Genomic DNA, 21,277 nt, shown 5'->3' with positions numbered 1-21,277 from the left:
CCTTTGTCGTGTGATTGTTTTGCCGGTTGATGGGTCCCTGTGCCCATGGAGAGAGCCCCTGGACAGAGCCCCAGCAGGGCAGGCTTGGCTTTTGCCTTGGGCATCATCTGGCCAGCTATACCCATGCCAGCAGCTCTGGCCGCTGGCCCACAGTGAGAGGGTGCCCTCGCCGCAGCAGCCAGAAGCAATCCGGGAAGGAGGCGTCCCAGGTGCCAAAATGTATCTCTACTCCCTGCCAGCAAATGTGGGGATGAAGTAATAGCATTCAGAGGAGTATTTGCAGCTTTTGCTGGTGGCATCGGAATCTGATCTCAATTACAATGAAGTAACCAGGCTAGATTTGGATCTGGATTACATTGACCACATTTAAGTCCCTTTTAAAAGTTTGCTTCTGCCACGCTACTCTAATGAATCAAGTTGTCTTGTACATAAAGGAATATTATTGTCCTGCTTCCTTAGCATCTTTCTATTTGTTTGTTTATTCTTGGGTTTATGCATGAAATTTTCACCAGTTAAAAATAAAATAGGCTTTTAAATTAATTTAATTAAAAAGATACAATCATCTGTGAAGACTCTTAAATTGAATTAAACACCCTTAGCTATGGACAGAGCATCAACATTGCTAAATTTGTCTGGTATGGCCCTGTGTAAGATTGCTTTTTGAAGTTACTTCTGATTGTGCCAGATGTTTACAATTCTGGCTGATTTTTTTGACATTTCTGGGTGAAAGCTTCCTAGGTGTATATCTCCCTTAGATGCTTTCACAGAAGCTAGCAACACACACTCAGCTTCTTTTAGAATGACATTTAGGAAAAATACATTGACAAAAAATTTGATTTTCAATACACTTTTCCCCCTCACTTGTAGGAAGGGCTAGTGCTTCTTTTCATTGCTACTGGAATTTGAAATTTGTCAGGAGTGTGGTTTTTCCATTCCCCATGAAAAGAAAGTTGAATTTTGCATATGTACTGTAGCTGATTGTCAGAGCTCAGCAACAGTATTTTCTAAGAATTCTGGTCATATGTGGCCTAGTCTGCCCTTTCACAATTCCTCCTGTGATCAGACTCAGATATAGCTATCATACATCTGGGTTTTCCTGTAAATATCCTTTTTTTTTTTTTTTTTTCATCCGGAAGCTTTGTCAATGCAGATTTTAAGGCGTTCATATACATGCAGTGCCCAGATGGACTGTGCATGTGCTGAAAGTCTGGTGTGTTCCAGAAGTCCTTGATTTACTGCACGAAGTAATTGTCCATGGTGTGAAGAGCAGGGTCATGATACTTGCTCAATGGGTGCTGTTAAATACAGGGGTAATATTGGTCTACCTAAGAAATCCTGAGCAAAATACAGAGGTTTGGGAAATTCTGACTTGCTCAGGTAGATCAAGTGAAGAGTTTTATTTCTTACATCACCATTTTTTTATGTTAATTAAGCACAAAGTATTATGCCAGTTATGTCTTTATTGTGAACATCATCATATACTGCATCTTTTTTTCTGGATTACTGTTGAAAATACTGTTCTTGAACAGGCCAATTGAAAGACGCATGGTATTAACAGTGAGGAATCTTGTATCTGTTGAATATTTAAGATAATCATAGCAATGGTTTTAATCTAACACTAATACAAATTAAAGCATTACCATGATAAATTAACGGTTGGTGACTGAAATGTGATTTCCTCCCAGTAAGTGCTGTTTGCTGGTAGCAGAAAAGCTCTGAGCAAAGAAAATACATTAAGTCTGAAAGAAGACAGATGATAGCACTATCTTAGATCCCAAGCCAGGATGTTCATACCTAGGATGGCCTAAAAAATGAGCAAAACAAAACAAAGAGAAACTCAAACCAAGCAAACAAAAGCTCTTTGATACCAAACACCCTGAATAGCAACATTTAAAATTATTACTACATATCATTTCCCCCAGTTTTTGTTCATTATCTCTGTGTGTGCTAACATGCCAAAAGAGTTTATCTTCTGGGAAAATTTGTGGCCTGCATTATGCAGTGTGTTAGTAACCAAGACAGCAAGTCTCAGGCTCATACCTTTGTGGACTTATTTGTGGCTGCGACTTTCAATGTACTGTGTCCTAATACCTCATAGTCATTAAAAACGAAGGATGTATTGAATCTGCATGTAGAGCATTCCTTCAAGGTTAATGACTCTATCCTGGGAGACATGTCAGCATGATTAGTGACCTCGTTGCCTGCCTGAGCACTGTCCCAGTGCCAGAATCTGCCCAGGGTAGGGGCTTGCACAGGGCACCAGGCACATCCGCAACATCCACACCATGCTGGAGGGTCAAATGCTGCTGCCCAGCAAGAGCTGTGTTATGCCTGATGCTGCTCTGTCTAGGCAATGAATCTGGGAGATGTAAATAGTCTTTGCCAACAGCAAAGCAGGCTTCCAGTTCCTGGGATTAGCAACCACCCCGGAACATTATGTGATACTGGGTTTTCTTCCCCTCCATCCTATTGTGCCACACTGCCTGCCCTCTGGGTTAGGTCCATGCCAGGAAGGGTATGCCTCCATCAGACTGTCCATCTTCAGGATCACCACGCTGCATCATGGCTACATTCGGCCTGTCATTTAAAGGCATTTTGACAGAGAGGGATTTTTTTTTTTGTGCTTTTGCAGATTTGTGTGCAAATGTTTTTTCACTTCTATAGACGTGGTTCTCATCTCTAAGAAAAATCGATACCTAATCCTCTAAACTCTGTGCAGATACAGGTAAAGTTGAACTGGTCAGGTTTGGCTCTTCCATCTCACTCATTCACTTTTTTTCCAGATCATATCAAGGATTTCCAGAAGCTCCCTTGAAGTAGGATTTCAGAAAATGAAAAGAAATGACTTTCAAGTCATTTTTAATGACTGAATTTTCATAACCATACTTATATTTAACATTTTTGTTTTGAATAGTATTTTGTCTGTGTATCATTTTTAGAATAATATAAAATTTCACAGTATATCTATCAAGTGACAATTTTTCCCACAAGCTGTATATTGAGCTGGAAAAGAGGATGAGACGTATTAGTTCATATTAAGCAGTGCTGCCACACAAAATAAAGGGAATGAAATGGAACATATCACTTATGATCATGACATGATGATATGTCCTCAATAATAATACTTATAATTGCACGATATGCCAGAATGCTTGTATGTCATGACGAAATGATGCATTGTGAAAAAGGTAAGAGCATAAAACTGTTTAGAAACAATAAGAATGAAAACTATTAGAAACATTTTTGGGGAGAGAACTATTTCTGTTTTAAACTACATTTGTATAGCATTTTTCCTTTCAATCTGTAGATAATCAGGAGAAGAACAGGCTGACTCTATCATCCTTTTCCAACAAACTTGTATTGCAAGAGAATTCTCCAACCTGCTCTCACGTCAAGTGAACGGAAATTAAAGTAGACTTAGGCCCTTTGTATATATGGCTAACATTAGAGATGGGCTCCAAGCAAGCCCACTATATCAGAACATTCCCAGACTTTGAGGAAGTTTGGCTCTGATTTCAGTTTTAAAATTCAGTGCTGGCTCTTTTCGACAAGGAACTAAATCATCTGAGCACTGCTTTGGGAAATTTGGATTCAGATCAGAACTTTGCAGCTGCAGCCCTAATTGAAATCTAGAGCTCCTCAAGCCCAGCTGAGGAGAGCCAGGAGAGCACGAAGGTCCACCAGTGCTCACCCATGCAGAGAGCCCAAGTCAAGACCAGCCACTTGCTTGATCCCACCTTGTGAATCTTGGAGAACTGCTGATGATGCTAGTGATAGGGGAAACAGACCTGAAATCCATGATGCTCCTATACACAATAAACCAATTTTTATTACTGTCTCCATTGAAGTCAGTCAAAACACTTAAAAAGTTTCTCCCAGTCTGCCTGTGTGACCACATCAAAGCCACTGAAATGTTGAGCTTCTGCACCCCGGACAGCAGTTACTTCAAGGAAGGGAGTAAAAACAGTTCCCAGATATAATAGGATCCATTCTGCACAAGCAGCATGTCAGAGCCAGAGCTCTGTAGGGGAGATATTGCAATGATTGAGACATGAGGAACAGCAAGGTGATTTCCTCTTGCCTCAGCATCTCAGCATGAGGAGGTGAGAGAAATTCTTTGAGACTGGTGAAAACAGCAACAGATGAAGTCAAAGCCTCGGGACACCCCTTTGCACAGCCCTCCTTTGCCTTATGCCAACTGGCTGCTTGTCCTGCCCTCCCCTTCTGAAACTCTTCCTTTCAGCATCTCTCTGTACTCCTCATCTTCTCCTTTTCAACCCTTTCTCCTTTTCTCTGTATTTTCTCTCCCCTTCACAAACCCTCATCATTGTGGAATGGACCCAGCATTTTCTGTGTGCCTGTGTACTGATACCCGTCAGGGCACCAGATCCCTTCCTGCTGCCAGGTGCTTCCCAAAAGCACACTTTGGCATCTGCTGGGACTCCGGACTTCGTCCATTGTGTCACAGGTCTTGGCCATGGTCCACACTCTCAACAATCTCGTGGCACAGGTAGGTGCTGAGGTCCTTCAGGGCAGGTCTTCCCACTGCAGTAACCACTTGCACCACTCTGCAGACATGGAGAGCTCAGCACCAGACACTCTGCTGGAGTTTTCTTCACCTGATAGGCAGGGTTAAGGATGAGATTGTTCTAGCAAGGCTTAGCACTAGATACTTCAGACTGAGACCAGACGCAGAGTTATGGATGGACCATTACATCAAAGCCTACCAGGTGCATTAGTTGTGTTCCCAGGAATTCCTCTAGGACTGTCACCCAGAGCTGCCCAGACTTTGGGGCTGGAGGTGCCAGTGCACATCTCTCCTTGGCCACTGTCTTCCACTCCTAATCCTGTTTTCCTAGAGTAAACGCAGAATGGAGAAAATGCTTTAAAGTGGTAGCTCCCAAATTGCTCAAGTTAAATTCAAAGGCATCACCCCTTCATCTTTCTGTTCCTTTGATATAATCCACTGATAATACTGTATCCTAGGTCCATTCTCAGGATGGCTCGCTCAACAATTGTTCACCATACTTTTCCTTCATCCTGCCTGTGATATAAAGGGGACAAAATGTCTCCTGAGGTCTGACTTGAGTCACAGTTCAAGCTATTGTTCAGCAACTTCAACAAGTGCATTTATACTGAGTAAACAATCTCCTTATTTTGTCACGATGCTCCATAAGTCCCCTATCATAAGAACCATTTTTTTTGCAACCGTTCTATAAACACCATCACCCTTCTTTGGCCCCTAGGATTCCTGGAACCTGGAGTATGACACAAGAACATGACAGAAGACACCCTTAGGGATGAGGACAGTAGACTCTGCGTTTCCCCGTCTTCCTCAAAACTCATTATTATTTTTACATGATTGTTTGCACTCTGTGTTTGTTTTAGCTGTAGTCTCAAGCTTTTCAATACAGTGATTATCTGTCACTTTCTCTTTGTATAACATCTGGAACAATGGGGACCCCATTTCTAGTTAAATCTAAGTGATACTATATTAAACATGCCTACTCTTAACACTGCTATTATTGAAATGTCTTAACATCATGCACTTTTAAATATTGACTGAGTCAACAGTCACATAAATAGGTAACTCATTCCAGTGTAACTCTTGAAAGAGAAGGATTTTGGCCATCTCCAGTTCTTGCTTCAGACAGTCTCTTTATGTTATACAATCACTTTACTCGAGCCTGTAGACTTCCAATACAATTGCAATGCATTGACCTTTATGAGTGCCTAGAGTTTAATGTTTAAATTAATTGGCAGCTAGTGAACCAGTATGGGGGAAATTGTCAGCTTCTTTGAGGTGGTTGGAAGGAAACCTATTTCACCAAATAATAATAAGACACCACGTGCCGTCACTCATCAAGCTCCTAACACCTAATCTGGTACTAAGAAAAGCTTTCAACAAGTTCTTCAAAGAGGCTACATTTTGGTTGGTCACAAAGTATTTTTATATCATCTCTTGTGGAACTGCAGCTTTTCCCTAAGCATGTGGAGGTGTTAACTGCTGTTACTGACTTCACAGAAAACTGTACCGGTGCATGGCTTTGCTGAAGGTTGATTGAAGAACTCCTGGTGAGGCAGCAATGACGAGTATTTCCCATGGGCCATAAAGTGCTTCTTGCCGAAGTCCGAGCTGCATCCCAAACAGGCAGTGAGCTGGAAGTATTTTCTTCTGCAACTGTTAAAATGTTCACTGAAGTAGAAAATGCAGCATTTCACTTTCTAAATGCCTTAAATAATTTTGAAGCTGCTTTTCACTGTGCATTTTGAGTTTCAAACCGGGTTGGTTATGACTAAGAATCACATGATACTTCTGGGACTCTAATTATCTCAGCTGACCTCATGTCCTAACGAACTTTGGCAAAAACCTTTTTCACTCCTTTTCCCAGTGGGACAAAATACATTTCCTAAGCTGTTATTTTGCCATGTTAAAGAAGTTTAAATGCCCAATACCTTTTACATTTTTATGATTCCCTCATGAATGGGAATTGCATTAAGTTTTGGGGTGGGGGATTATCCTCACATTGTAGTCTATGGTAATTTTATGAGGGAAATCAGAGGCATACTTTAGTCTGATCTCATTTGCACCAGGCTAGCTGTGAAGTAAGTGAAGTCCTGGAATTGTGTATGTAAAAAGCTCACATAGTTAAGACCAGAATCTGCCAAAGCCCTTTCTGGCCCCTAGGCTACTTGTCCTACTGTCTGGAATTCCCTCACTTATTACTGCTCTGGAATTCTGTTACTTTTACAGTATTTGAGATTTCTAACTCTAATGCTATTATAGTTTTACTAGGGAACAGTCTCTTGAGTAAGATCAGAGCTCAGGATTTGGCTGATATGCTCCATGGCTGGTGGAGTTACTGAAATACAGCCTAATCTTCTATTTATGTCAACTCAGCAGTTGTCTTTCAGTTTCTTTTTGGTTTTACATGAATATATACATATATATATATATAAATATTTCTCCCTTGACTTGCTTTCTCTTTAATATTTTTATTCTTTTTTGCCTTTTACAACTTTGAGTCTGTCTGAAAGAAAACAAAAAGCCCTAGAGTTGCAAAGATATATGCAAATTCATAAGCATTACGGATTTCAGTGGTCTGTTGGATTGTATGCAATTGATAAAAATTAGCTTAGCAAGGACTACTTAACTATGCAAAATTATTCACTTGCATAAGGCTTTACAGACCTAATGCAATAGGTAGCATAGAAAATTCAAAAACGATATCAGTCTGAGTTAAGCACTCTCCTTATCCTTGTGTATTTTGATTTGTCTCAGGAGTCTTAAGCAGAAATACATTTTAACAGCTTCAACAAATTAAATAAAAATTTGAGAACAAAAGCCTTAAGAAATCTGTCAGCAATTATTATCCTTTTTTTTTCCTTGTAGACAGTTTCAGTTAAAAAATAATTCTGTCAATATTTTTAAGAGAGCTCATTGACGACAGTGTACATTTGCAAGTTAAATCCTCAGGCTTAAAAATGTAGTCATTGAATTATCACTCTGATGAAAAATCAGCAAAGCAGAAGGTAGAATTTAACGCAACCTTTTTCTCCATATTGGTATACAACTACTTTCAGTACTTTGTGGGCAGTACAGATTATCACGGTTTTGTGCTTTAGTGTACAGAATGTTGCCCAAACTGTCAATGCTAATAACCAAGATATAAAAATGATTCATGCCTTGCAAAGTGCTGCCCTGCTGGCTCTAATCCCACAAGGAGCTAAAACATACATTTCCGTGCAAAGATAGTCCCAAAGACCTGAAGGGAAGTGAATTTTTCTGGTTTCTGCTGGATCAAAAGAAGAATGCTCAGCACCTTGCAGGATCACAGAGCTGGGGCTTGCCTGGATGGCACCAGCCTATTTAAATAAAGCCTGGTAAAAAGAGTAAGAAAATACGTGATGAGCAGGGACCAGAACAAAAAATTAGAGATGGCTGAGAAGAAAAAGGGGATCATTTTCATTCATTTGGTTGTCTAACTCTTCTTAAACTTGAAAACTTCTGCACTGATACCAAAGTAAACTCAGAATATTTGTGCTAGTGCTATTATGGTTACATCATGGTTTAGGCGTTTTTAGTGCAAAGCTACGAATTGAGCTCCCAGACACACAAACCTGTACTTGTTCTGAAAATTAAGAAACATTGATAGAGATAGGTACAATTTTATTTTATTTTTTTTTTTAGCTGAAATGTTCATTGCTCTTGCATTTCCCTAGAATTTCCTGCTCTTGGGATTATGATATTTAAATTTCAAAATTTGAGAGAGGGAGGATACTAAGGGCCAGGAGTCTGGAAGTCATGGCATTCCCCTGAGGTGAGGGAGACCACGATTTTCAAATTTCCTGTCCTGCATGGGGCATGTTAGACATGTTAAGTAGTGCTTTCCAGATTGCAGCAAAGTTCACAGATCCCTGGCTACTTGCTTGTTTCATTTTTTCTCTGATCCTAAAAGAAATTCTATCCTGGGTCCAAGAAAATATCTACAGGAAATAAGTCTGTTGAAAAGAATATATTTCATAAAGGAATTCTTCAGGAGCAGTACTTGTTCTACAAAAGGCCAAAGGGTTCTGCTCCTCACACTGGCCTTGTTGTGCTTAATTCAGGCAGGGCTTCCTGTCAGGCAGTGCAATTTTAATGTCTCCTGCTGTTACTATCAGAAGAAATCCCAGTATCAGCAACTGCAGGCTGGGGAAGGAGATGGGTGGGTGGTGGAAGCACAAATGTGCAGGGACAAGACTAATTTTGCAGGTACCTCCATAGCACAGTAGTGTCTGCATGTTGTAATTCAGTAGCATGTATTTTGAAGTCATGGTACAAGGGTAGTATTAGGATATTACCTGCTAGATCATTGCATTTTGCACAGTGATGTAATTTCACACACAATGCCGGATTTTGTCACTATTAGAGATGAAAAGCCAATGTTTCTCCTCCCCATGGGGTGCAACCCTGATGCAAGGCACATTAATTGTTGGAGTGATATGTCAGGGTGCCAGCAACAAGGGGACAACCTATGCTGGGCTATAGTAGTACATACTGATGGGGGAGAGCCAGTCCCCAGAGCCGGTCTGCAGCACCTCTCTGCTGCAGCTACAGGTCTTTTTTTCTATCTGGAAACCATTAAGCAGATGATCAATGAGGTGGCCCCATGCATGCAGTGAACTGACTGGCTCTTCTCTCCCCATGGGCAGAGGCAGGCCTCTGCTCCAGCCACTTGCTTTGCCCAGCCAGGAGCCCTTGGCTGATGTGCACCAAGCAGAGGCTTGCTGCCTCTTCCCACCTCTTCCACCCTGCCTCCCACCAGCAGGCACCAGTAAGGGCAGAGCCTGGGGGTTTGATAAGGTCCCTGGGTGCATGGGACAACAGCAGCTTTCCAAATGAAAGAGACTTATCAGTTACTTTTGTACTGGAGAAGGCAGGAAACAGTTTTGGTGTCTTGCCAAATGTCCTCATCGATTTCAGCTGTGGGTGCAGGACTGGCTTAACTGCAGGGCATTCGTGGCCTCTGTGCAACTGATTATGAGCATGTTTTCAAGGAGACTGCTGGAAACGTAACAGTAAATGGTATCAGCTATCTGGAAAACTTCTTAGCAGTGTTATTTGAAAGACATTTTTATTCTGAGTTTTCTGGGCTTGATTCTGATCTCATACAGTGATGTGCTGATTTTACCTCAGTGCTAGCTGCTTGAGACACATCTATTTTCAGGATGTTTCTCTGATTGTTTTGCTGGGGAGTATTTGCATTTTCTTTTTCTTTCTTTCTTTCTTTCTTTCTTTCTTTCTTTCTTTCTTTCTTTCTTTCTTTCTTTCTTTCTTCTTTCTTTCTTCTTTCTTTCTTCTTTCTTTCTTCTTTCTTTCTTCTTTCTTTCTTTTTCCTTAATTAAAAATATCACATCATCTCAACAATTCATACTTTCTAACCTTTCAGCTGCTGACATGAGGCCCTATCCTGTTTTATACACACTTAACTCTTCTGATTTTCACAGAGCTGCTCCTGACTTACGTGAGGAAATCCTGAGTGTGAAGACCTTTTCTTCCACTTTTTCCAGGCTGAATGCTTTTGATCTCTCTACATTATGACATGTGAGTCACACAGTGAGTATCTGACAGGTCATTTGTGTGATGTCTGCAACAGAAAAGCAATCTCACTGGTTTCACACGAGAAAGTTGAATCCTAAATGTGGTTGGAAAAAAGTAAAGAAAAGAGATAAATAGATGCCACCAGACAAAATATAGCATGTGTATTCTTTTCCTCCAAAAGATTTACTTATGCAAATAAGCTACAACCATTTTCAAAGACACTTCTTGTTTGTTTGTTTTTCATATTTTAAACGGGTCACCTTGAAAAAAAGCCATATTAAGAAAGGAAAAAGAAAACAGAAAATATGTCTGACCTTGAGCAAATTTGATGCAGTAGTGATTCACCCTAGTGTCATCTTAGTCAGATAGTCAGCATCAGCTTATCATAAACTCATGATTTTTGTATGTATGTGAGTGTACTTATATAAATATATGTATTTTTGTACAACCACTCACATTAGAATTAGAACAGAAGGCAACATCTCCCCTGCATGACATGTTAGTCTGTAAGACCCCATTCAGGCAAGATCATTAAAACACAAGTGATAATTGTAAGGGGCTACCTAAATCTAACAGCACTTAGATGCTTTTCTGAACCAAGTTGCAAGAATTTATTTCTGCCCATACCAAAATCTGTAGGAAGGCCAGCTCAGTGACACTGGCTCAGCCTCTGACTAGGTATAGCAAAGTCCCATTTTTTTTAAAACACTTGAAATATTGTATTGAATACAGAAACCTAAGCAGAGTTTGACTCCTGTGTCTATGGAAGTTGTCAGTAGAAGGTGACTGGCAGCTATTGCCAATGGGTATCACTTATTTAGAAGGGGTTTATGAAAGGCCCACTCTGTAGGCCATGAAAGCAGAACAGGGTCTTCTGCTCAGCAAGGTGAGAGCCGCTGGGGAGCCCATGGAGCCACCCTGCCTGTCACTGCACACCTGCAACCAGGGCAAAAGCAGGGTTTTATGAAAGCCTGAGGGAGAGAGGGAAATAAAATCACTTGTCCCTGTGTGGAATTAGAAAGGAGCAAAAGGTATTTGTGCTGGGTGTGTTTTTACATGTCACTTTATGGGCTTTAAGCAATTTAAATAATTATTGGGTTACAAACATTATGGCCCTAGTTGTCCACATTTTATCTTACCTTCTTGTTTTTCAAAGAGATTCAAAACCAGACAGAACATACTATTCCTCCCCACTCAGTAATGTTTATGTTGGAAAATGAGATCAGAAATCTTCAAGTGAAAGAGAGTCTTATTTCAGGGAGATAAAATTGCTTATTAAACCTGCCCTTCAATCCGATTGACTGGCCAAACCCTAAGTGTTGCAAAGTGCAAACATTTCTTTGAGCTAGAGTTTTCTGCTACTTTCACTGCTGCAATAGCCAGGCTATCGTTAGGCAACAGAGGTAAGAGTATGAGCATATGGGTGGCTATGTTTGTAAGGAATGAATAATAGTCTTTATGCAAATCTTCTTTTAAGTTTTAGCAATAAATAAAACACGTTGTCTCACATGTTTGTTCTTTGGTCAAACTTTGTATTTGACTCACACCACTTTTCAGAAATGCTCTTTTTTTTTTTTTTTTTAAAGAGTCCTGAAGCTATTTATCAAAATGAATATATTTTTTTTTTCTAAGAAAATTCCCTTTAGAAAGAAGGAAGTAGAAGAGAACAAAGGCAAACAGCCTGTGACAATGACTCATTATGTTCCTTATAAATTATAGCTGTGAAGTCAATGCAAATTGTTTCTCACAGTTTCAAAACCCACTATAAGACAATAACTGAGGGCTATAGAAAGAGGAGCACCTAGAGAAATAATGTTTTTTTTTTTTTTCTGTAAACATAGAGAAGTGTGTAACAAACAGAATTATTTGGAAAGCACTTGAAGATGCACTAGTAGATTAATTTCATGTTGTAGCATGCAAAACTAAAACAGAATCAAACTCTTGAACTTGTAACTCTTGTGGTATTTATTAAGCCTGAAATTTCTGTAATTTGTTTGGCAAGCTACCATTGCATGGGGCATTACTAATAGGGAAAAGGTCCGAAACCTTCAGGAAAAGTGGCAGATGTTCTACCTTTAGAGCTTGCTCTGCACTGACAAGCAGCAGTACCCTCCTTCTCTGTGTTAGCAGTGAGCTCAGTGGCGTGCTGGGGCTGCAGGAAAGCAGAGCACTTTGGCACATGCTGAGCACATAGCACAACTGCTTTCTTGTGGATGGAAATAGCAGGGCTCACGGGTTCTTGGCCTCCGTTCTGGCTCAGGGTTCAGGTGCTCTGCTGTTATTTCCCCTGGGAATGGGAGAGACCCCAGAGCCCACCACGCACGCTTGCTTTGTTGTGAAGCTTGCCTGTTTGCTCTGCTTCCAGAGCTTTGCTGGCAGAAGCCACGCTGGTTTAGAGGCACACGGGTGCTGTCCTTGTTTAAGCCTGTTTGGGCGAAAGAGTTACTAAAGTGTGGCAGGAGTATCCAGGTGTATTTGCAGTTGCTGAAAGTCCTGTGTTCTACTCAGGAAGATGAAGACTTGCTGCCGTATCTTCACAACTACCCTTCCCAGAGCTAATGTATCAGTACTGCATCTCAGATAGCACTTCAAATCAAGACAGAGATCTCCACGGCTAGAAGCACAAACCTCTGTAGAGCAAATATCATGAAGGGATACCTAATGTGCAGTGACTAGCAGCCAGTGGCCTCGCGTGAACTGCTCTGCAGTCACTGGTGGTTGTCTTCTGGAGGAGAAAGGTCTATTAAGAATTGCAGGCAAGGATTTTTAGCCTAGAGTCCCTTGGCGTTCAAGTCTGTTACTCCTAAACATGTCTCTTAATTGTGCAATACAGCCACATCATTGGTACACTGGAAATCTCTTTGTTTACAAAATCGTATTTTATGTCTTAACTCTCTTTGAGGGTGAGAAAACAACAGATTTGGAAACTTTCCTAATGTACCTTAGAGAAATGTCTTAACTATCCGCATGAGCTAGCTGAGTCACCACCAGTCACCACGTCTCTAGGCATACACTACAGCCGTATTTTACAGAAGAGGCATTTTAAAAGCAATTGCATAGGTGCATATATAGATACATGTGTATAGCCCTGATTATGATTTCAGGCAACGTGTTTTAAGAATGGATAAGCATGAACTCACCCAAATCTAGCTTTTCCAAACTCTTCAGTAGTGTGACTGAATTCCAACTCATTCTTTCCTTAGATGGATAAATCTGGCAGGGTTTCATAAGGGGTATTTTCCTGTTATTTTAAGACAGGACCTTGCTTTTTACTTTATCTTTCCATGAAATTGCAAAGAGTTTCCTTGAAGCCATACCTTATCATGCGTCCTGGCCAGCATGGAAGCACTCACTCCTGATCATTACACATTAAAAGGGCCTTTGAGGAAATGGTTTGAACCTTTGATCCTGAGGAAACTGTTTGACATGACCTATTTTATACCCTACATGTATTTTTCTAGTTCAGCATTACTAACAGCTCTTCTTCCACCATCTCTGTCAGTTGCTTGTCTTTTAGATAACAACTCTTTTTCCCTCATTTGCCAAGAAATGACACTTATTTCTTGTTAAGAGCAAGCACAATGTCTTTCAGTTGTTCTCGGAGATAAAAATCCTGTTTCAGTGGATAGGAAAACATGAATATTATTTGAAGTCATCTTTTCTACAGGTAGTAAAAGGAGTATCATGTCTCTATTGGCTCCCTAGAGCTCTGGGATGGATTGTCACCACACCTATTCCAACTCCTACCCCTCTGTCATGCCCCACAGCTTGTATCCATGTGATCCTGCCAGTTTTCCCTTGCCAGGCTGGGTAATGGAATAATGTGGATATAAATGAGATATGCCTGGTGGGACGTGGGGAATTCGTGGGCCCTGAGAAATCAGGCTCTCAGCATGTAAATAGATAATGAGCTTCGGAAGGAAATAGGAAGACAATTATCAGGCGGGAAATAAAAAGTAAAAGACACAAGGTTGGACTCAAAGGGGAACGGCACCACAAAATACAGGCATAGTATGCAACAAAACAGCTCCTTTTAAGGATGATACGGAGCTGCCATCCTTCCATGTCTGCTGAGGGTTTATGTACAGGCCAGCCTAGCTATGGGGCAAAGCGCCTTTGACCAAGAAAGCTGTATGTCCTCGCATCTGGGTGGTAGTGAAGAGATACTGGCACAGAAGTGAATGAGTGACTGCATCTGCACCATTTCCTTCTTTTGTTCATGTACTGTTTGGTTGGTTCTTATTCTACACAGTTCCTGACCATCCCTTTGTACTTGACAATAAGTGGAAGAGAAGTCAGAATGTGAGCTATTGTAAACGGCTGCGTTAACGCTCCCTGCTGATGTAATATTCCCTCCTACAGTGTTTTGACAGTAATTCAGTAATTGTTTTCTGAGTGGGTTACTTTTTCTTCTGAGGAAAAAAAAAAAAGATGTAGATACCTCTTATATTGCAGTGCGTGTCCTCAAGATCCATCACTGAAACCATTTTCTCTGATGACCTAACTGAAGCTGGCTATCAGGTTTCACCACGTGGCAGGCAGGGCTACCTTATCTAGGCTCTATCAGTCCAGGGCTTCAACCAACTTCCTATCATTCCAGGAGTCAGCAAGGGCAGCTGTGTAATTGAGATGTACTCTCTCCTTGGGTTTGAGGCCTTTTTGCCGGTAAACCCAATGTGTTTCCAGACAAATATTCATTGTTATTCTTATGCTACACTCTACTGTGATGTGTTGCTGCAATTAGATGGCTCTGCTCTGGGTCCACTTCTAGCATAGTTTCTACAGTTTCTCAGGAATGCCATGTTCATAACGCTACTAGTAATCAGAGTAGGATGAGATGAGGGAGTTTTCAAGGTCAACTTTGAGGATTCTTTAAAAAATTTTAAATGACACTACCAGCAGCAGCTTCAGTTCCTAGCGAGTGCGTTATCATGTCCAGACTCCCATCTGCCATGATCTCATTATCAGTAAGCTGTGCCAAGCATAAGGGAAAGATGCGCAGCTCTGATTACGATATGGAGAGCATGTGACAATATCTCTTGGCACAGAATTGCAGTGTGCTAAATGGCTATTTTTTTTACCTCTTTAATAAGCCCCAGCTATGATGACATATATATGCATAGTATAACGTGAACTCAAATGGTTGTAAAAATTGTTGAGTGGGTAAGTAAAAGAGAACACCTGGCTCCCACCCTAGTCTCTGATCCTGCACACCACATGTCCGAGCCTCACTGGGAGTAATTCACCTGCTCCATGTGTTGTTCACCCACTCCAAGAAATGCTGTTTTGTACTCTTATTCCACTAGCTAAGCGAGAACTTTAGGGCAGTGTTTGAGGTCTTTGACAATGTAAAGGGTCCATGAGGTATGTTTTTCTTTCGCGTTTGGGGCTTAGAGCATTCCCCAGCCCTACACTTTTCTCTTCTGTCTCTGGAAGCACCGCCAATTCTATGACATATATTTATTTATTTTTATTTTTTTTTTAATATGTACAAAGTAGAGTAGTTAATGGTAATGAAACAGAACAGGAAGATTTTTTTAAAGAAATAAATGTCATAATAGCACAGACATTCTAAGGAGGTGTTATTATAACTCTGCTTACTAACTTAGATCATTTCTTCTGTTTTATGTTTCATTTCATGCATGTTAATTAGAGGCAAAAATCAGTATCTTCCTAGGAACTTTGTGCAATTAATGGAGCTTATTCTGAAGACAAATTTGGATCTCAGCATCTTTAGAAATTGTTATGAGCAATACTTGAAAGGAACCCAGAGTCCTGAATGAATGAATGAATGAATGAATGAATGAAAGAAACAAAGAGGAAAAGGTACTTGAGGGCTCCCCACCCACAGCCTCCTGACAGGCAAAAGGAAGAAAAAAAAAACTGCGGAGGTGAGGAGCAAAGGGAATACAGGATCTATGAATGGTAAGGTGGGGACAGCACAATGCAGAATACAAAATAAAGAATTGAGTGGGTGTTTGTATTTTAAACGTTCCCCAGTACAATAACATCTCTTCTCAAGGGCCTCTAATACCATCAGCACCCTGATGGCTGGTAGACTGGTCCCACCTCCGCATTTCACCATCTACCTGCCAGACAATAACAATGCTAGTGTCAAGAATGGACAGCACGCATGCATTTGGAACATGCATTTTTTCCATTTTTACTTCAGTAGAAACATAACTACTAATATATGTTTCCACATATTTTAGTTGCCAAGTTCAGAGTTGTAATTTAACAAAATGTTTAACAGACTATAGTGCAGCAGAGCACATGCTTAAATTATTTCAGAAATAAAATAAAATTTCCTTCCACTTCCATCTTAATCCTTGGTGGTTTTTTTTGTTTTGTTTTGTTTTTCTTACTAAGACAATTAAATTTATTAATTTACTCTTCTGTATATATGCAGGCTTTGATGCCTATTTTTATATACTTGGAGGCACATTAGAGAAATAACTGCTTTGTTTAGGGCTGTTGATTTGAAATAAGTTATCAAAAAACTAGGGCTGAGCAACATTTTTTTCTTACAAGTGATTTATTTTTCCAAGATGCAAAATGTCTGAAGATCTGAAACGTCATTTGGCATGATTTTATGGATAGCTTTGACACAAATTTTGCTTGAGTTTGCATTATTTCATCTTAACTTTTTCTGAAATATGTTCTGATCTTTTATTGAGGCATTAGCTTGTTTCAAAATTTGTCTGCATTTAATGCTAATTTTTAAAAGGGTAAGAAAATTCAAAGAGCAGCTAAAAATCAGCAAACTGAAAGCAAAACATCTTTTTCTAAGCTGAATGAAAAGTTTCAGTCAATAGTAAACATTTTTGTTGTCTTGTTATTGTTGTATTGCCTAGCTAAAAATGTAGTTTCGGACTAAATCAAAACAAATGAAAAAAAAAAATCTTGAAAGAACTAAAACTGAACTTTTGAAAGCTGTAATTGAAACCACACATGTAAGTTGGAAAGGGAAAGATGTATTCTGATGCAGATAATCTACCCACCACAGATCCAAAAGTCATGGTCTGCCATTGAATGAAAATGAATGGGATTTATCTGATCTAATTTCAGCATCTAAAGCTTTGCTGTCTAAACCTAAACTAATCCCTGTGAATTTCTTGTATAGCCAATGACAGGAAAGAAACATTTGTTGGAGCGTGATTCATATCAGCTCTCTCCAACACCTTTTTAGGATGGTCTGGCTCCAAAGTTCCCATTTCTTTCCTTCAGGCAGGAAAAGTGATTGGGGCAATGCTGAGATTTGTACAGCTCTTGTTAAGATGAAGGGGATGAATTGCACCAATTACATCTTTCCAAGGAAATGGAGGTCAGGCCTAATGCAGCTGAATTTTGTTATATGGAATGACTTTCACATTTTATCAGGCATCTTGTCTTTTTTTATGGATGACCAGGAAATCCAGATCCCAAAGCAGCAAGCTTCCTTATCACACAGGAATACAGAAGAAAAAGTCCACTTTGCAAGATCAGAGCCAGTTCTACCAGACATTTTAATGCTAAGTCAGATCAGTCAAGTAATAATTAACTTTAATTGGCACACCCACAAACTGTAACATTTATCCAGTGCAGATGAGTGATTTAAAAATAATGGGCATTCTTATCTTTATATGAAGAGAGCAAAGAAAATGAACTTTAAGCAATATTTCTAATATTACCGTTGCTATTTCACCCCTGATCTGTATGACTAAGACCAGACAGAAGAGTCCCAGCAGGAACTGGTGTTGCATATTAATTTCTGGTACTTGCAGTCCGAGTATATGCATTGTTTATCTCTAAAATGACTCTTACTATGTGCTATCATTCCAGGTGTCAAAGGCTGATACAGCTCTTAAGCAAAATGGACTTTGGGGAATCAGTGAGATCTTACTTGGCTCCCAAGTTTATGGAGAACAACTCATCTCCCCGTGCTCAATTGGAGCAACTTGGACTGTATCTTACTGCTCTCCTGCCTCACATTGCTTTGGCAATGGGCAATCTACCTGATTACGAGAAGTTCATATCTGAGCTAGGTTTGAACTGCACAGCTCAGTGATAAAAGCTCAGGAAGCAAATTTAAATATTGCATTTTGAACCAAACCCAAGTATAACATGGGCAACCACTGAGTGAGCACCTTTGCAGAAGAAGAATAATTTCATTACAGTTATGAATGAATTGTGATGGGTCTTCACAAGGATCTCCAGAGGCAGCAATTTACCACTCGATATAGAAGGATGGGACACCATGATGAAACACCCTGGTAAAAATAATAAGAAAAATGAACAATAGCTCAATAGCTGCAAAAAGGAGGGTGGGATGGGGGGCAGAGGGGAGATGGGCGGGGGGGGGGGGGGGAACAAAAGAGAAAGAAAAGAAGGAGTGAGAATAAATCAAAGTGACTGGAATAGTTGTACTGTTGTACATTCTGTGTAACTGGTCAGGAAAATAAAAGAAAAAATATGTATATTTAAGAAGGCAGCAAGTAATGTATTTGCTCTGTGAATTGGGAAGGATATTTTGGTTAATTACATAGATAATCTGCTTTAAAGGGGAAAGGTGAGTTGTTGCTGGCTTTTAGGCATGCTTGCTTTAGCAGTGCAGACTAATTTTCCTATCAGTGTTGCAATACTCTCTGCAGGAAATATCTGAATGAATATTAACATTTGACTATCATAATGCACTTTTTGTTTTTGACAGAATACACACAGCAGTGCAAAATTATTTAAGCAAATAAAAGAAATTGTTGTGTAGGAATATTTGGACATATATTTAAAGCCTTAAAATTGTTATTATTTTACTTTCTTTTCATGAAAGATCTTCTTATCTTTTATTATCTCAGTCTTCCCTTCTCTCTTCATCTTTCACTCTGCTTCTAATATTTTACCTTATGGGTCTCTCTAAGGTTGCAATGAAAGGAAGCAGATGAGTAAGAATGAGTGAGCAACACTGAAGAAGACAGGGCTGTGCTCAGAAAGAAGAACTTGGAGGAACGAGGGATTGTGCATAGTCTTATTGAAGATGTGGTTCAATGAGTAGCTGTTCTGTACTGATTCAGGTTAGAAATCACAGAGGAGAAAGGGTCTGACAGGATGTTATGCAAACTTAGGCCACAGAATCTTGATGCAGCGCATGGTGAGAAGACAAAAGGGAGGGTCTGCCAGTGCCAGCGAAGAAATTTGATTCAAAACCTTCTGTCTTCGTACTTTTTTATCTCCTGCCTTTTTCAGTGTTCATTAGAAACAGCTCAACAACTGTGAAGAAAACAGAAATAAAAATGGTTTTCTTTCTGTCAAGGTTAGAAATTAATCTTTTCATAACCCTCTTTGAGATGGAAAATGAACAATGACATGTTTTGGCAAGAACTGACAGGACAACTACAGCAAAGAAGTACTTTCCACTGTGGAAAAACAAAAACATTAAACTTCTGTGATCAGGGTTTTGCATAATGATCTGACAAAGAGAAGTCGGTAGTATGAAAAGAGACAAAAACACCCTGCATGATACATGAGCAATGAAAGGTATATTTTATCTATCTCTTTCAAAACAAAATATGGAGCTCAGGATGATTCACTTCTTATATGAAATTTTATGGTGTTTCTTTTTAATTTAAGGATCAAGCCTGTGTTTCCTAGCACAAAGAAACTGGGATTTTTGTCTGCTCTTGAACAGAGACCAGTCTATGCATTTTCTTCAGCAAATGGACAGGAAAACACCGATTTAAATAATATCCTGTATGTGTGTTGGCATAACACAAAACATACTATTCTCAAGACTTTACTGCTTTGTTTGAAGTTGACTAGCAATATATAACTTTTGAAAGTTTGCTGTGCAGATCTTCCTTTAGACTTCTGTGGAGATTTCTCCAAATTGACATGTTTTAGCCTGTTCTTTGCTTAGATTTGTACATTCTTGGTATGTGCGAACACCCTTGTACTACACAGGGACATACAGTAACTGGTTGTGAGTCCTCGTTGGGAGACCTGTTTAAGATAGGCATGTACACAAGTAAACGCGTATTCTAGAGGCGGCAGAGACCAGGGCTTGAGTATTTGCCCAGATGTCAGGTGCTGTTGAATTTTAATCCTGGGTCTGGCATGGATTTGCTGTGTAGCCTGTGGCAAATCACATAATCTCAGTGCCTCAGAGTCCCCACCTGTGAAGTGGGAATAATAACACTTACAATTTCCTACCTCACAGGCTGTTTTAAGGATTAATGGATGTCTGAGAAGTGCTTTGTATACTGGAAGTCCTGGCCTGTGGGGAAGTATTTTGACTGTATGAGTGAAAATTTGGATCATTGTTATGGACTTTCCAGGAATAAAAGAATAATTTATAGAAAATAACAGCAAAATCCTAACAACTCTTTAGTAAAAAGCCATTGCTCTGTCAGTATCTAAATCTCCATGTGTGTGAAGTTCTTATGCACAAGCTATACCATTGGCTTCAGCAACAGGCTTCAGTGGGGGAAGCGTTTGGAGGATTAACTCTTTACTCGCAAATTCTCATATTGGACCTATAGAGTCTGAATAAGGACTAGAGAAACTGTTAGATCATCTAGTTTAGTTTCCTATATATTAAGTTCTTCCTTTCTTGCTGCAGCTCCCCCTGTATCAAGCCTTGGTGTTAGGCCTATGGCAATTTCTGGGAAAGGGCATGTCTTTTGAGAAGGTACACTCCTGAGACACTGGCGAGGTCATCAGAAGAAATGTAAACAAGAGTGTCAGAAGATCCACCACTGAGATAGTAATGCAAAAGGGAAACAAAGCCCATTTTTAAACAACTTTTCATTGCCGTGGCACAAACCCACATGGGCGGGATTGTGCACGATGAGACTCCCTGAAGACTTTGAGCTGCCCGTAGGTCGGGTAGGGATGAAATGCTCTGGGCTGCCGTGGCAAGCTACCCAGGCACCGGGAGGGAAGGAGCTCCTGCCTGCCTCCGTGTGCCTCCTCTCGCCCCCAGTGCACTCTCCGCCTCCTCCGTCAACCACCGAGGAGAAAAACAACCTTCAGAAATGGGGGGGTATTTTCAAACCCAGATGAGCTTGCTAACGTAGGGGCAGCATGCTGATACCTGGAAAGATGCGGTTGAAGGCGGGGGTGGCTAACATGAACCCCTTACAACGGTGTTTCTGCTGAAGTTCCTGTATTGCAAAACTAGGACTTCAGCCTGAGTAGGAGTGGCAGAATTTAGACCTTTAT

At 40.2% G+C, this 21,277-nt stretch overlaps 1 long non-coding RNA gene across 1 annotated transcript; it reads left to right on the top strand.

Moving 5' to 3' along the window:
- Positions 1 to 9,994: 9,994 nt before the first annotated feature.
- LOC121067814 lies at positions 9,995 to 19,303 on the top strand. Its single transcript, XR_005818463.1, has 3 exons — positions 9,995 to 10,099; positions 17,906 to 18,336; positions 18,979 to 19,303. It is a non-coding gene; the product is annotated as an uncharacterized LOC121067814 (long non-coding RNA).
- The last annotated feature ends 1,974 nt before the right edge of the window (positions 19,304 to 21,277 follow it).

This window comes from Cygnus olor, chromosome 3, assembly GCF_009769625.2.
Source record: "Cygnus olor isolate bCygOlo1 chromosome 3, bCygOlo1.pri.v2, whole genome shotgun sequence".
Classification (NCBI taxonomy): domain Eukaryota; kingdom Metazoa; phylum Chordata; class Aves; order Anseriformes; family Anatidae; genus Cygnus; species Cygnus olor.
This window is presented reverse-complemented; position numbering and strand designations above follow the sequence as displayed.